This window comes from Mus musculus, chromosome 4 (assembly GCF_000001635.26).
Source record: "Mus musculus strain C57BL/6J chromosome 4, GRCm38.p6 C57BL/6J".
NCBI classification, from domain to species: Eukaryota; Metazoa; Chordata; class Mammalia; order Rodentia; family Muridae; genus Mus; species Mus musculus.
Genome location: NC_000070.6, coordinates 153,517,433 through 153,530,278, shown reverse-complemented (window position 1 = coordinate 153,530,278; position 12,846 = coordinate 153,517,433). Strand labels below are relative to the sequence as shown.

Below are 12,846 nucleotides of genomic sequence, written 5' to 3'. Positions count from 1 at the left end.
TCACTCTAACCTCTATGAAGCACTCTCCAGCTTGGCGGTGTCTCTAAGCCTATACCCTGCTCAGCCTGGTGAATTCCCTGAAACAATTCCCCGTCCGGAGACACACTGTCTTTCCCACTCAGTGACTCTGCCCTGCTGGTGCAGGTCCTGCCTGGTTTCTGTAGGGTCACATGGATACAGGGTTAACTTCTGATTTCATCAGACAGTTAAAATGGAAGCACTCACTCTCCCCAGTGATTCTCTCCCTGCAAGAGGAGCTGCATCCTGGTAGACACCACAATTGCCAACATCAGAAGCACCCTCCCTCCATGTCGACCTGGAGGAACAATAGCTATCTAACCGAAGCAAACACCCCATTCCCACGATACCTACTGGCTCTACTGGGCTAAGCCATGTGTTTATCCAGTAACTCTTAAAGCATCGTAATTTGGTTCAATTCGCTTGCCAAGCTGTGGCCACCTAAAGTATGGGACATGAATATTTTAGTTGGATCTGTGAGAGGAGAAGCCACTCAAACGCAGACTTGCATCTCAGGAGTACTTGTGTCTCCCATCCTCTGCAGCTCTGTGAAGATGGAACTCTCTCCGCTGTGTTAAGTAAAGAGCTTAGTTTTGCTTGGCTGGTGGGTTACTTCACAGTGGTCTGGGGAACAAAGGTGAGCTGGCATCCGTTAGACCCTCTGCGATGCTTATAGGGTGCTCCGTGTTCACAGACGACAGGCGCAGGCGACTCCATACTCCACTGCACAGATGGAGCCATGTGTGCAGAGAGGATCGTCATGTAATCTATGGTCGTTGCATCCCACTAGTGTGCAGAAAGAGTGCTCAGTGAACAAGTGGGAGAGAGAGAAGTCACACCGCTAAGGGAGAGAACCCCCACCACCACCACCAGGGACTGGCAAGATGGCTCGGCAAGAAAAGTGCTTGTTGTACAAACCTAGAGACTCAGGGTCAATTCCTGGAACCCACTTAAGGAGGAAAATGAGAAGCAACTCCACAAAGATGTCTTCTGGCCTCCATGTGCTTCCCATACCACACAGCAAGTGCTTGAGTGTGCATGCTCACACACAGACACACAAACACACACATACACATAAACATACACACACAGACACACACACAAACACACATACACAGACACACAAATACATACACACAAAAATAACACAGACACACATGCAAACACACATAAACACATACACAGACACACACATACACCCACAAACTGTACAGACACACACACAAAGACATACACACAGACACATGGGGACACACATACAAACACACACACATGCAAATAACACACACACACACACATACAGAGAACACTCAAGCATATACACAGACACTCACAAACTATACAGACACACACACAAACACACATATACACACAAACACATGCAGACACACACAGGTGGGACACACACACAGAAATAATAAGTGAAAACAGGAACTTTAGGAGCTGCAGGTACATGCCTAGAGCACCTGAAAGGCGAGCTGAGAGATCAAGAACTTGGCAGTGGCTGCCAGCCTAGCCCTGGCCTTGCCAGCAGCCAGCACATCACTGGGAACAGAGAGGAGTCCTCCTTACAGCTGTTTCATGGGTGGGGATGGAAGAGAACATTAAAACTAATGTCTCCTTGTGTTTACCAGTCCTGGGGACTTAGATACTTGCACTCTGCAAAGCCGTCAGGAATGAGGGTGTTTCATCCCCATCCCGATTCCTGCGATTCCTTGATAGAAACTTACACCCTGGGGCCAGGACCTCCTGCTAGCAAGGCCTGAAGCCACAGCTGGAGCCCACTGGGAAAGGCATGTGTGCAAGAATTCTAGGGTTTTCTCTTTGCTCAATTTTGCTATGTTTTCCCGTGTGGTGCCAATGCCTGCCCCTGGAGGACATCTCAAGGACATCCCATGACAAAGGTCAAGGCATGAAAAGAAGACACAGTGATATCCACATGGTGGCCCAAGCTTGTGATATCCACACGGTGGCCCAAGCTTGTGATATCCACACGGTGGCCCAAGCTTGTGATATCCACATGGTGGCTCATGCCTGTGATATCCACATGGTGGCTCATGCCTGTGATATCCACACTGGGAATGGAGGCAGGAGGTTACTGGAGCTCATTGCCCAAGCAGGTGGCCTAAAGGACAAGGTTCAGAGACTTCAGATGCCTCTCTGTATCTTCCCTTCCCCTTCTCCCTCCCCTCTTCCTCTTCCCCCTCTTCTCTTCATCTCTCCCTCTCTACCCTCTCCCTATTTCTACTCCTCACATTCACCTCTCTCCTCTTCTCCCTCTTCCCTTTCCCCCCTCTTCCTCCACTTCTCCCTCTCTGACCCCCCTGACCCCTCTCCCTCCTTCACCTTCTCTTTCTTCCCCCTCTCTCTTCCCCTTTCCTTCCCTTGCCCCTTCCCCTCTCCTGCCCCTCTCCTTCATCTCCCTCTCTCCCTTACCTCTCCCTCTTCATCCTCCTCCCCTCCCCTTCTTCTTTCCCCCTGCCCTCTCCCCACTCTTCCTCCCTCCCCCTCTTCTTCCCCTTCTCCCTCCCCTCTCCCTCCTCCTCTTTCTCTTTCTTCCCCTCCCCCTCCCCTGCCCCTGCCCCTTCCCTCCTGTTTTCAGCAGGATTGAACTGTGTTTCTCTTCTCTGGAACTCTTCTCATGCCTTTCTCCTTGGAATTGTTTTTAAGCAGAACATCTGCTTTTTCAGGAAACGCAGAGCCCTCAGCACCTGCTAGAGATGTCACAGCTCTGGCTGGTTCAGACGCATCCACCCCACCGATGTGACTTCATGTCCCCGTGGGCCCAGCAGATCAGGGTTTGAGAGGGCAGCGTGGATTTGTGAGAGACGAGCCCCCCCTGGGACCCTGAGGCCTCCTGGAGTCTTGCTTCTGCTGGGAAGCTGCAAGAGACTCAGTCCTGCATTCACATGACTCTGGAAGTCATGCTAACTCAGAGAGGGGAGCCCTGTGAAGGAAAGTTTCCCTCACTGTAAGCAGTATGGGGAGGGGGACCTCCTCCGAGTAGCAGCCTACTTCAAGGGGCTGCTGGCACCATTCTTATCCACAAGTCATTACCAATTACCAACCCAGCTAACCTACTTCCCAGTAGACCTTACCACAGGGCTGGGACTCCTGACATGTATACTTATTGCTTAAAGCTGTTTGTTGGTTGTAGAAATCCATATTTCTACCAAAATAAAGAGCCAAGGAAGAATCTCGATGCTTGTGATCCCATGCACTGCCGATCAGACTCTCTCCGTGCACTGTGTCAGAGGGCTCTGCTCTGGGGCAGTGGTCCCTTGCTCTGATGGAGTTATGGGTGGCCAGGCTCCGTGGAGACACGGGGTATTTTTGTTTCCTTCTAACTTGACATAGATGCTAGGTTCTCATGTAGAGAGATCTAAGTGGGGGTGGGGGTGGGGGTGGGGGTGGGGACATTGTGAAATGTTCTATGTCACCTGGCATTCCACCCTAGGCTGGACAGACCACCACAGCAGAGCCACAGATGCTGAGGTCAGGAAACCCTCGGGGGAAGAGCACCTGACCTGGGAGAGGACCCCTCTCAGGGCTCCTGCACAGGGTCTTGGGTAGAGCAGAACACCAGTCGGGAAGAGCCAATGTGATGCTAATTATAGCTCTCATGACAGATGAGCTTCTAGAATGGCTCCTAATGAGTGACAAGGAGAAGCCTGCAGTGATCGAGTGCCGTAAATCGTGTCAACTGGAACTAGTTACAGCTTGCCATCTTTCCTGTCGGCTTGAGTGAAAGTTTCACGAAATAATTTTTGATAGGGTCTCACTCTACAGCCGTGGCTGGCTTGTAACTCACTGTATATAGCCCAGGCTGGTGTGGAAGCCACAGAAATCTGTCTGCCTGAGAGAGAACGTTATGTGGCTCAGGACCTGTGCCTGAGAATGTCTCATGGTGGTGAAGCGGAGTGCCTTCCCCAGGAAGCTAAACAACTGCTATGATGCGTCATCTCCACATGGGTCAGCTCCCGTGCTGGCCAGAGGTGCGCTCTGGGGTGAGTTGAGACTTCACAAAGATGTCTTCTGGCCTCCATGTGCTTCCCGACAGGCCACTAGGCCATGATCTTTCTTAATTGAGACGGTGAGATTACTGCTTTGTATGGAGGTGGAAGTCAACACCCGCTACAGCAGATATCACTGCCTCTATCAGTGTAACATGCCTCAGTTTCCCCATGCCCCAAAACAAAAGGAGGATGCCCAGGTTGTCAGTGAGGTGGACAGGTCAGAGGCTGACAGGGATGGGGAACTGTTTAGTAACTTGGGGCCACCCTGAATTTGGTGTGCATGCAAACCCTCTTAGAGTAATGTCCTTAGCAGCCTGAGACACTTAACCGCAAGCACATATACTCGACTCTGAACAATACACTTAGTACCTGCTGGCAACCTAAGACTCCCAGCTGCATCCAGCTGCATGCGTACCCTACTTAGAAAGGAATACTTTCTTCTCTGCTCACTCAACTATGAGACTCAGACAGTTTTTCTTCAAATGCCTAAGCAGCGTGTGCTAGTCTGAGAGTTCAGGCTGGTCCATCTGGAACTGGCTTTGGGTGTGTGACAGTAAGTTAAACTGGCCAAGCGAGAGCTGAGAGAGAACCTCCTGTTCCCTGTCTCATCGCTATCCATAAGTGCTTGGTCTATGGTTAAAACCGGATGCATTATGGGAAGGGATCTGTGCACTGATGTAATCTGTCAGTCAAAACCACCCAAGTTACACCCCTTAGCAACCAAGCTCCTTCAGCTCTTGAACCCTATAGAGGGGCTCAGACTACTGGCAATGGGGACTGGAAATGTCTTCACTCTGACTCACTGCTGTCAGGAAAAGCAGCGTGACCTCCCCATTTATCTCTCTGTCTCTTTGTGTGTGTTCCTCTGTGTCTCTCTGTTTCCTTCTGTCTCCCTCTCTGTGCCTTTCTCTGTCACCCTCTCTGTGTCTCTCTGTCTCTCTCCTCTTCCTCCTCTTTTTTTTTTTTTTAAAATTTGCTTTGAATAAAGTTTCATCTCTACTTTTGCAAATCAATGTGAATCTTTACTTCAGGTTTTGCTGAGGAGGTCAAGATCCTGGAAATCTCGCTCCTTAGCCTAGTACCTATCCCTGCTAACACCTTAGCCTCTGGGGTTGCTGCAGAGATGTGTGGCAGGGGAGCAACAATGGCAAGCCACAGGCAAGACGGGAGCCTACCAGGCAGTGGGGACAGTGCAGACTCTCTGTGCCCAGGATGTGATGTCTTCATGGGACAGGGGTGAGGTTCTCAAGGTTGAGATAGTCACAGGGAAGTGAACACATCCAAGGATCTCAGGCTTGGACATCCTCCGGCAGGGGGAGTTGGCAGATGTGGTTCAAGATTCTGTGTTGTGTTCAGCAAGGACTAGGAGATGCCTGGTGGAGGCTGAGCAGCTTTCCTTTGTACTGTAAGACTTCTTAGAATCATTAAAATGCTAATGTAAATTAGACTTTCCAGGGGAGATAAGCGGTGGGCATTTTCCAAACTTGTTTTATTCATTTCACATGTAATTATTATGTTCATATATATGCAAAACACTGTCTGATGTGTTCTGGAAGTGCATACAGGGTCTGCTCTTCTGCAGGTTCCTGTCTACTGAGCAGGGAGGCAGGGTGGGAAGCAGGGAGGGGGAGAGAGAACACCAGTGAGGGAGAGCCAGTCTGCAGAGAATGAAACTCTGGAGCCAGAGGAGCTGACTTCTTCAACTGAGACATCAAGGCAAGGCTCCAAGGAGGTCTCAGAGCAACAATGGCAAGCCACAGGCAAGACGGGAGCCTACCAGGCAGTGGGGACAGTGCAGACTCTCTGTGTCCAGGATGTGATGTCTTCACAGGACAGAGAGTCTAACACCAGGAGTATAGATTGGTGGTCACATTGGTGCATGGAATGGAATTGGGCCGAGAGGCCTGAGAGCTCAGTCCTGCCAGATCAGACCACATTCATCCAGCTGCTGGGTTTTGGGTTCTAGGATGCAAGTAAAAAATGTGGAGGTTGTGATAGCTGGGTGGCTACTGTAGAGGTACAGATGGGAGGGACCGGAAGTTGAGACAGTGTCAGAAGCTGATGAGACAAGAAATGAGCACATGCTGGATGCATTCCACTGCTGCTGCTGCTGCTGCTGCTGCTGTGTGTGTGTGTATGCACATGCTCACATATGTGTGTTCATATGTGTGTATGTGCGCACTAAGATGTGTGTGTGCATGTGCTCACATGTATGTAGGTGTTCATGAGTGTGTGTGTGTGTGTGTGCATCTACACATGTGCATGTGTGTGGGTGTGCACATGCTCACACGTGTGTGCATGAGTGTATGTGTGTATGCACACACACGTGCATGAATGTGTGTGTGTGCACATGCTCACATGTATGTGTGTGTGTGTGTTTTACAGATTTTTTTTTTTTACTTAAAACATTCCAGGAAGCAATGGGGATTCATGAGACTCAGAGAGTGAACAAACTTCTCATTTCTGGGAAAGAGGAAAGGATTCACTGCAGTCCATTCTCCGAGTGATAAATGTGACAAAAGACAGCAGGGAGAGGAGACACTGGCACCAGAGCTGCCTGGAGTCTCCTGGACCAGCTGAAAGTCTGTCAATGCCTGCAAGTGACACAGAGAGTCCTAGGAATGCATCTCTCTTGAGCCATCACCTGTGATGGGATAGGCTTTCCAGTGGTGCTGTACCCTTGAGTCACCTTGCTCCTGTGACCCATGGTCCTCCTTAGGGTTTCTACTGCTGTGGAAAAACACAAAACCAACTCGGTGCAGAAAGGGTTTATTTCAGTTTGCAATTGAATTACTTCACCATGAAGAGAAGTCAAGGCAGGAGTTCACGGCAGGAACTGAGACAGTAGCTGCGAATAAACACTGCTTCGTGGCTTGCTCAGCCTGCCTTCTCATATCGTCCAGGGCCATCTGTCCAGGGGTGGCACTATCTGATGTGAACTGGGTCCTCCTGCCCTGTGATGGTTTGTATATCCTTGGACCAGGGAGTGGCACCATCTGAAGGTGTGGCCTTGTTGGAATAGGTGTAACCTTGTTGGAATGGGTGTGTCACTGTGGGTGTGGGTATAAGATCCTCACCCTAGTTGCCTGGAAGTCAGTCTTCCACTAGCAGCCTTTGGATGAAGATATAGAACTCTCAGCTCCTCCTGCGCCATGCCTGCCTGGATACTGTCATGCTCCCACCTTGATGATAATGGACTGAACCTCTGAACCTGTAAGCCAGCCCCAATTAAATGTTGTTTTTATAAGACTTGCCTTGGTCATGGTGTCTGTTCACAGCAGTAAAACCCTAAGACATGCCCCAATCATTAATTGAGAAAATACCTTATAGACTTCTCTGTAGGCCATTTTAGGGATACTTTTTAAAAAGTTTTGAATTAAGATTCTCTCTCCCCAGATGTAACTAATTTGTGTCAGGTTGGCAATCTCAGTTGCAATCTACCTTATTTTTTTGATACAGTGTTTCTCACTCAACCTAGCTCTAACTGGTTTCTAGACTGGATAGTCAGCAAGCCCCAGGAATTCTCCTGTCTCCAGCTCCCCAGAGGATGGCAGGCATGCACCTTGCAATATCAGGCTAGTAAGTGGGTGCTAGGGAATATCCTCAGGTTCCATGCTCAAGCTGCAAGCACTTTACAGGCTAAGCCTTCTTCTCAGACAAGGGTTGATGTTTTGTGTGAATATTTTCTGTTTAAATGATGTTTGCATAGGACAGTACCCAACCCACAAGGTCACAGTTTGGCAAATCATCACAAACAAAGCATGCCTAGTCTACCCTCTCGTTACTGCCACCCCAATCCTCGCTCCCAAGACTTCTGTCCTAGGGCAAACACTACTTTTGAATCCTAAAGCCATGGGATGTGCTTGTTGGATTTAGAGTCTGTGCAATGGAGACTTTCAGTGTGTTCTCTCCATGGGCTCCTTCTGCTCAGCATCTCAAACAGTTCATCAGCTGTGGACTGTGGCAGGGATTCACTCATTTCTGCAGCTCACATGTTCAAACATGATACAACACATTCACCTGTTCTAAGCTAGCAGATGTGTGGCTCAGTGGCCGTCATGGATACTTCCCTGGTTAGTCTTTGTCAACTTTACACACACTGGAGTCATCTGGAAAAAAGAAACCTCAACTGAGACACTGTCTCCATTTAATTCACCTGTGGCCATGTTTGTGATGCATTTTCTTACTGGTGTGGGTGGTGTTATATCCCTGAGCTATGTAAGAAAGCAGGCTGAGAAGACAGGAAGCAAGTCAGTGAGCAGTGTTCCCCCATGGCCTCTGCTTCAGTTCCTGACTCCAGGTTCCCACCTTGGACTCCAACCTTGAAGTCTCTATGGGCTATAAAGCTATAAGATTAAATGAGCCCTTTCCTCCCTGTAGTGGTTTGAATAAGAACGGCCCCATAAGCTCATAGAGTTGAATGCTTAGTCACAGGGAGTAGAACTCTTTGATAGGATTAGAAGGATTAGTGGATGTGGCCTTGTTGGAGTGGGTGTGGCCTTGTTGGAGGAAATGTGTCACTGAGGATGGGCTTTGAAGTTTCAAAAGCCTTTGCCAAGCCCAGACTCTCTCCCCCTCTCTCTCCCTCTTTCTATGCCTGTGGCTCAGGATGTAACTCTCAACTACTTCTCCAGTATCATGCCTGCCCTTCCTGCCATGCCTGCTCTGCTCTCTGCCCTGATGATATTGAACTAAGCCTCAAAAACTGCAAGCAAGCTCCCAATAAAATTATTTTGTTTACAAGAGTTGCCTCGGTCTTGGTATCTCTTCACAGAAATAGAACGGTGACCAAGACACTCCCCAAGTTGATTTTTATCACAGCATCAAGAAGCAATCTAGAGCAGTTACTCTGGGGTGTCAGTTTGCTTAGACTGAGATTCCCCTGAGTGTGTCTCTGGGGGCATGTTCATAGACGATCAGATCTGATATAACTGATGGATTCGCCTCTTGATATATTTGTAATGTGATGACATTCTCAGAAGAGGGTGGAGTGGAGAGCCAGGGCCATCAGAGGAGGTTGCTCTTGGGGCTGTATCTTCCTGTGTATGCACAATTTCTTTGCTCATTGTCCTTCACAGAGAAATTCTTCCTCCTACCCCCATGACCATACTATTCTGCCTCAAACTGAGGCCAGAACCATGGAGACAAGTGGCCACCAGTTGAATCTTCTGGAACCGAGAGCCAAAGTAAACGAGTGTTCCCAGAAGCTGTCAATCTTAGGTACGTTGTCACAGCTCCACAAAATGAACACAGACTGTTCCTGCTTTCTATTACACGTGGTATTCCCTTCAAATTGTCCCTGGGGAGTGGATGTGAGGTGTCAGGTCTGGCAGGGCCCCTGTGTATGCATGTTTCTGCTCTCCATGGTACAACTACTGCTTTCCCAAAGTGATGGGTAGATAGATAGATAGATAGATAGATAGATAGATAGATAGATAGGTATAGATAGATATAGATTTCCATATCTATATCTACAGATATCTATCTATCTATCTATCCCTCTAGATATAGGTATCTGTAGATATAGATAGAGATAGAAATATAGGTATAGATAGATATAGATTTCTATGTCTATATATCTATGTATCTATCTATATCTGTATCTATAAGTCCACTTATATATAAGCCCACTTAGATATAGATAGATAGATACAGATATAGAGATAGAGAAGTAGAGATATAGAAATAAAGAAATATATATACACATATATTCCCACCCAAATTGAGATGATTAAGCATCTCCAACTTGACATGTAGGCTTTTGAGTTTAACCTATTCCAGTCAGTCTAGAGTGCTGTGCCTCTCACAGCCTTAATTTTATTCCCTTGATGATGAATGAGGTTGAGTACCTTTTCATATTTAATTGCCTGGTATGGACATCCTCATCTGTGAAGGAGCTGCAGAAGCCTTTTGCACATCTTTCACTGGGCTGCTCTGTCTGTTTAAGTGCTTAATTTGTGGTGTTTATTTTTATGTCTGAGAATTTCTTTTCTGATTTATGTTTATAGTTTCCAGTTCTGGGCCAAGAATCCGTAACTTGTTCTGAAATTTACTGAACGTATTCGTCATTGCTACTTTCAAGCCTGAACACTGGCCATCTCTGAGTCACCATGGACTTGTTGTTGTTGTCTAATTTCCTCTTGGTTTCTACTTCTGACCTTCATTTTTGAGCAACTCAATGGGATATGGAAAGCCCAGGATGTTAACCTATGCTGGGGAAAGGCCTGGGGTTCACCTAGTTCAATTTCAAGCCTTTGTTCTTGGGTTTGAAACATCTTGGCTCTTGTTCATGAATCAGTTCCAGAACACACAGCTCTAAATTGATGCCTTCCTCCTGCTGCTCTTCAAGAAGGGGAAGGAAGTGACCTGAACCAGTCTGGACTTGCACAGCTTGAAGTTGACCCTTGCCTATCATATTTGTTGTTTGTGTGTTCTCTTTCTATTCTTTCTCACTGTTAGGGAGAGGAGTGTCTAGTGCCAGCCCATTTCTGGGATGCTCTTTTCCTGAACCCTGTGTAGTGATATCCTCCAAATTAAAACATTTTCATTCAGAAGAGGAAACTCCTAAGACTTAGAGTTTTAGGAAGCAAACCAACTCACAAGTCTCAGGAAGTCTCTGAAACTCACTAAATTCATAAGATCATTCTTCTCTAAAGTTATAGAAGGAGTGAGAATAGATAAAGAAGGAAGACACCATCTGAGGTGTGGGACTTCCTGCAAGTCATGCAGAGAGCCCTAGCCTTACAGCTTTCATGAGTCAGCAACCACGCTGGGGAGGATGTTTTGATGGTGCCTCTGCCTTTAAGTTAGCCATACTCCTGGAAGTAACTCCTCACCCATATTCATATTAGTAACTCCAGTAAAACACATTGGGTTTCCCAAATGTATTTTGGTGGTACTAACATTGATCTGCCATCAGTGACTTATCTGGGGTGAGTAGATATTGCTCACATCTCCCCAGGAAGTTACACAGCATTGGGTCACAGCACTTCCTGGACCCTGTGTGGCATCCAGCATGCAGGCTGTGACACATACTCCTTGGCAGCCTAAGGCCACCTCCTCCACCTCACCCAGAGCCATGCAGCACTCTGCCCAGCTTAAACTTTGCTGCGTGTTTTGCAAATCAGCATCTTCTTCCAATAAAAAAAAAGCCATGGCAAGGTTTTGGCTTTCCTTCCTGAGCTGGCCTTTTAATCTTGAGCCTTGGCTTCTCATGCCCCTACTAGCCTAGCTGCTCTAAGATGTCTGCCTGTTAGAGTAGGTGTGTCACTGTAGGTGTGGGCTTTAAGACCCTCATCCTAGCTGTCTGGAGGTCAGTATTCTGCTAGCAGCCTTCAGATGAAGATGCAGAACTCTCAGCTCTGCCTGCACCATGACTGCCTGGATGCTGCCATGTTCCCAACTTGATGGTAATGGGCTGATCCTCTGAGCCTGTAAACCAGCCCTAATTAAATCTTGTCCTTATGAGAGTTGCCTTGGTCATGGTGTCTGTTCTCAGCAGTAAAATCCTAACTGAGACATGGTGTCTGCCATGTTCCCACCTTGATGATAATGGACTGAACCTCTGAATCTGTAATCCAGCCCCAATTAAATGTTGTCCTAATGAGAGTTGCCTTGGTCATGGTGTCTGCTCAAAGGGGTAAAACCCTAACTAAGGCAGCAGGCAACTGGGCACAGAAAATCTGGCTCTCTGGAAAGATCCTGTCTGTGCTCCTGAATCTGGAGTCACGACTGTGCTAAGGTTATCTAAAGCCACATCTGAGTGTCCAGAGACTGGATGCATGGGAGGGGAGTACTCCAGTTCTTGGCTTCTTGATCTCCCATTTGAGAGCATGGGAGATGGAGAGCCTTGAAGAAGACAAGGAAGAGCGTGCAGGATAAAAACCAAGAATGTGTGATGCATGGAAGCCTAGAGGATAATCTAGCACCAGCAGAGATGCTCTGCCTAAAGGCACCACCCACATGGAGGCATCTGATGCTCTCTTCTGGGACTCTTGGATGTTAGCGCTCAACACCAGGCTGGGTTCTGGATGGAGGAGACTTTAGGTTTTCTCTGAGAAGTGTGACAACATGGATGTAGACATCTTTCAAGCAGATGTCAAACATGTCAACATCTGCAAAGTTCAAATGAGGCCAAACCCCAGGCCCAGGCTTGCCCTTAGCAATGGAGCTCATGAGAGCCTTTAACAAGGGCAGGCTCTGGAGGTGGTAGGAAGGGTGGCTCTTGCCCTTTAGAGGGTCTGTCTCCTTCCCTGGCTCCTGGCATTGAGCTTGTTAGTGCTACAGGCATCCGAGGGAACTCCGGAGCATGACGTCCATCCTTTAGCTCATTGTGGTCCTTTTCCTCTGAGAGTGGCAGCTGTCATTGGAGCCTTTCCTATCATGCTATGGGCCTTCTGGTAAGGGCAGTTGTCACTGCGTGGGGTGGCATGATGACATGGGATCTCCAGCTGAGTTCTCCCCATTAAAGTGGCACTTGGGAGCTGGACTGATGGCTACTGTAGGCACAGGAGGATGGGAGTGAGTTTAAAACCCAGGGTTCACCAATTCTCCTTATTCATCCTGTAGATAATCCAGAACCTCTCTGCACTTGACCCAGTTCCCACAGTTCCCGAAGTTCCAAGTGTTCCTCTTTCCCTAATGCACAGAAGACTTACAAAAGGCGGCTGGTTTTCTCTGAGAATGAAAGTCCTATAGCTATTACCTCATAATCAAAACACTTCCTCTCTGAGACTCCCCAATGACCCCCAAATCAACTAACTTACAAGGCTTGGGCACAAGCAGCAAACAAAGCTTAGAAGTTTCTGGGGTC

The 12,846-nt window shown here is 47.9% G+C and overlaps 1 long non-coding RNA gene across 2 annotated transcripts in view; it reads left to right on the top strand.

Moving 5' to 3' along the window:
• Gm42359 overlaps positions 1–11,360 on the top strand; it is a 29,116-nt gene extending 17,756 nt beyond the window's left edge. The window contains exons 1-3 of one of the 2 annotated variants that reach the window (XR_881607.1): positions 7,223–7,247; positions 9,113–9,254; positions 10,043–11,360. This is a non-coding gene — a long non-coding RNA (predicted gene, 42359). Of the gene's footprint in view, positions 1–7,222; positions 7,248–9,112; positions 9,255–10,042 lie in introns of those variants that run through there. The other variant, XR_881606.1, reaches the window with a different exon arrangement.
• Positions 11,361–12,846: the final 1,486 nt, after the last annotated feature.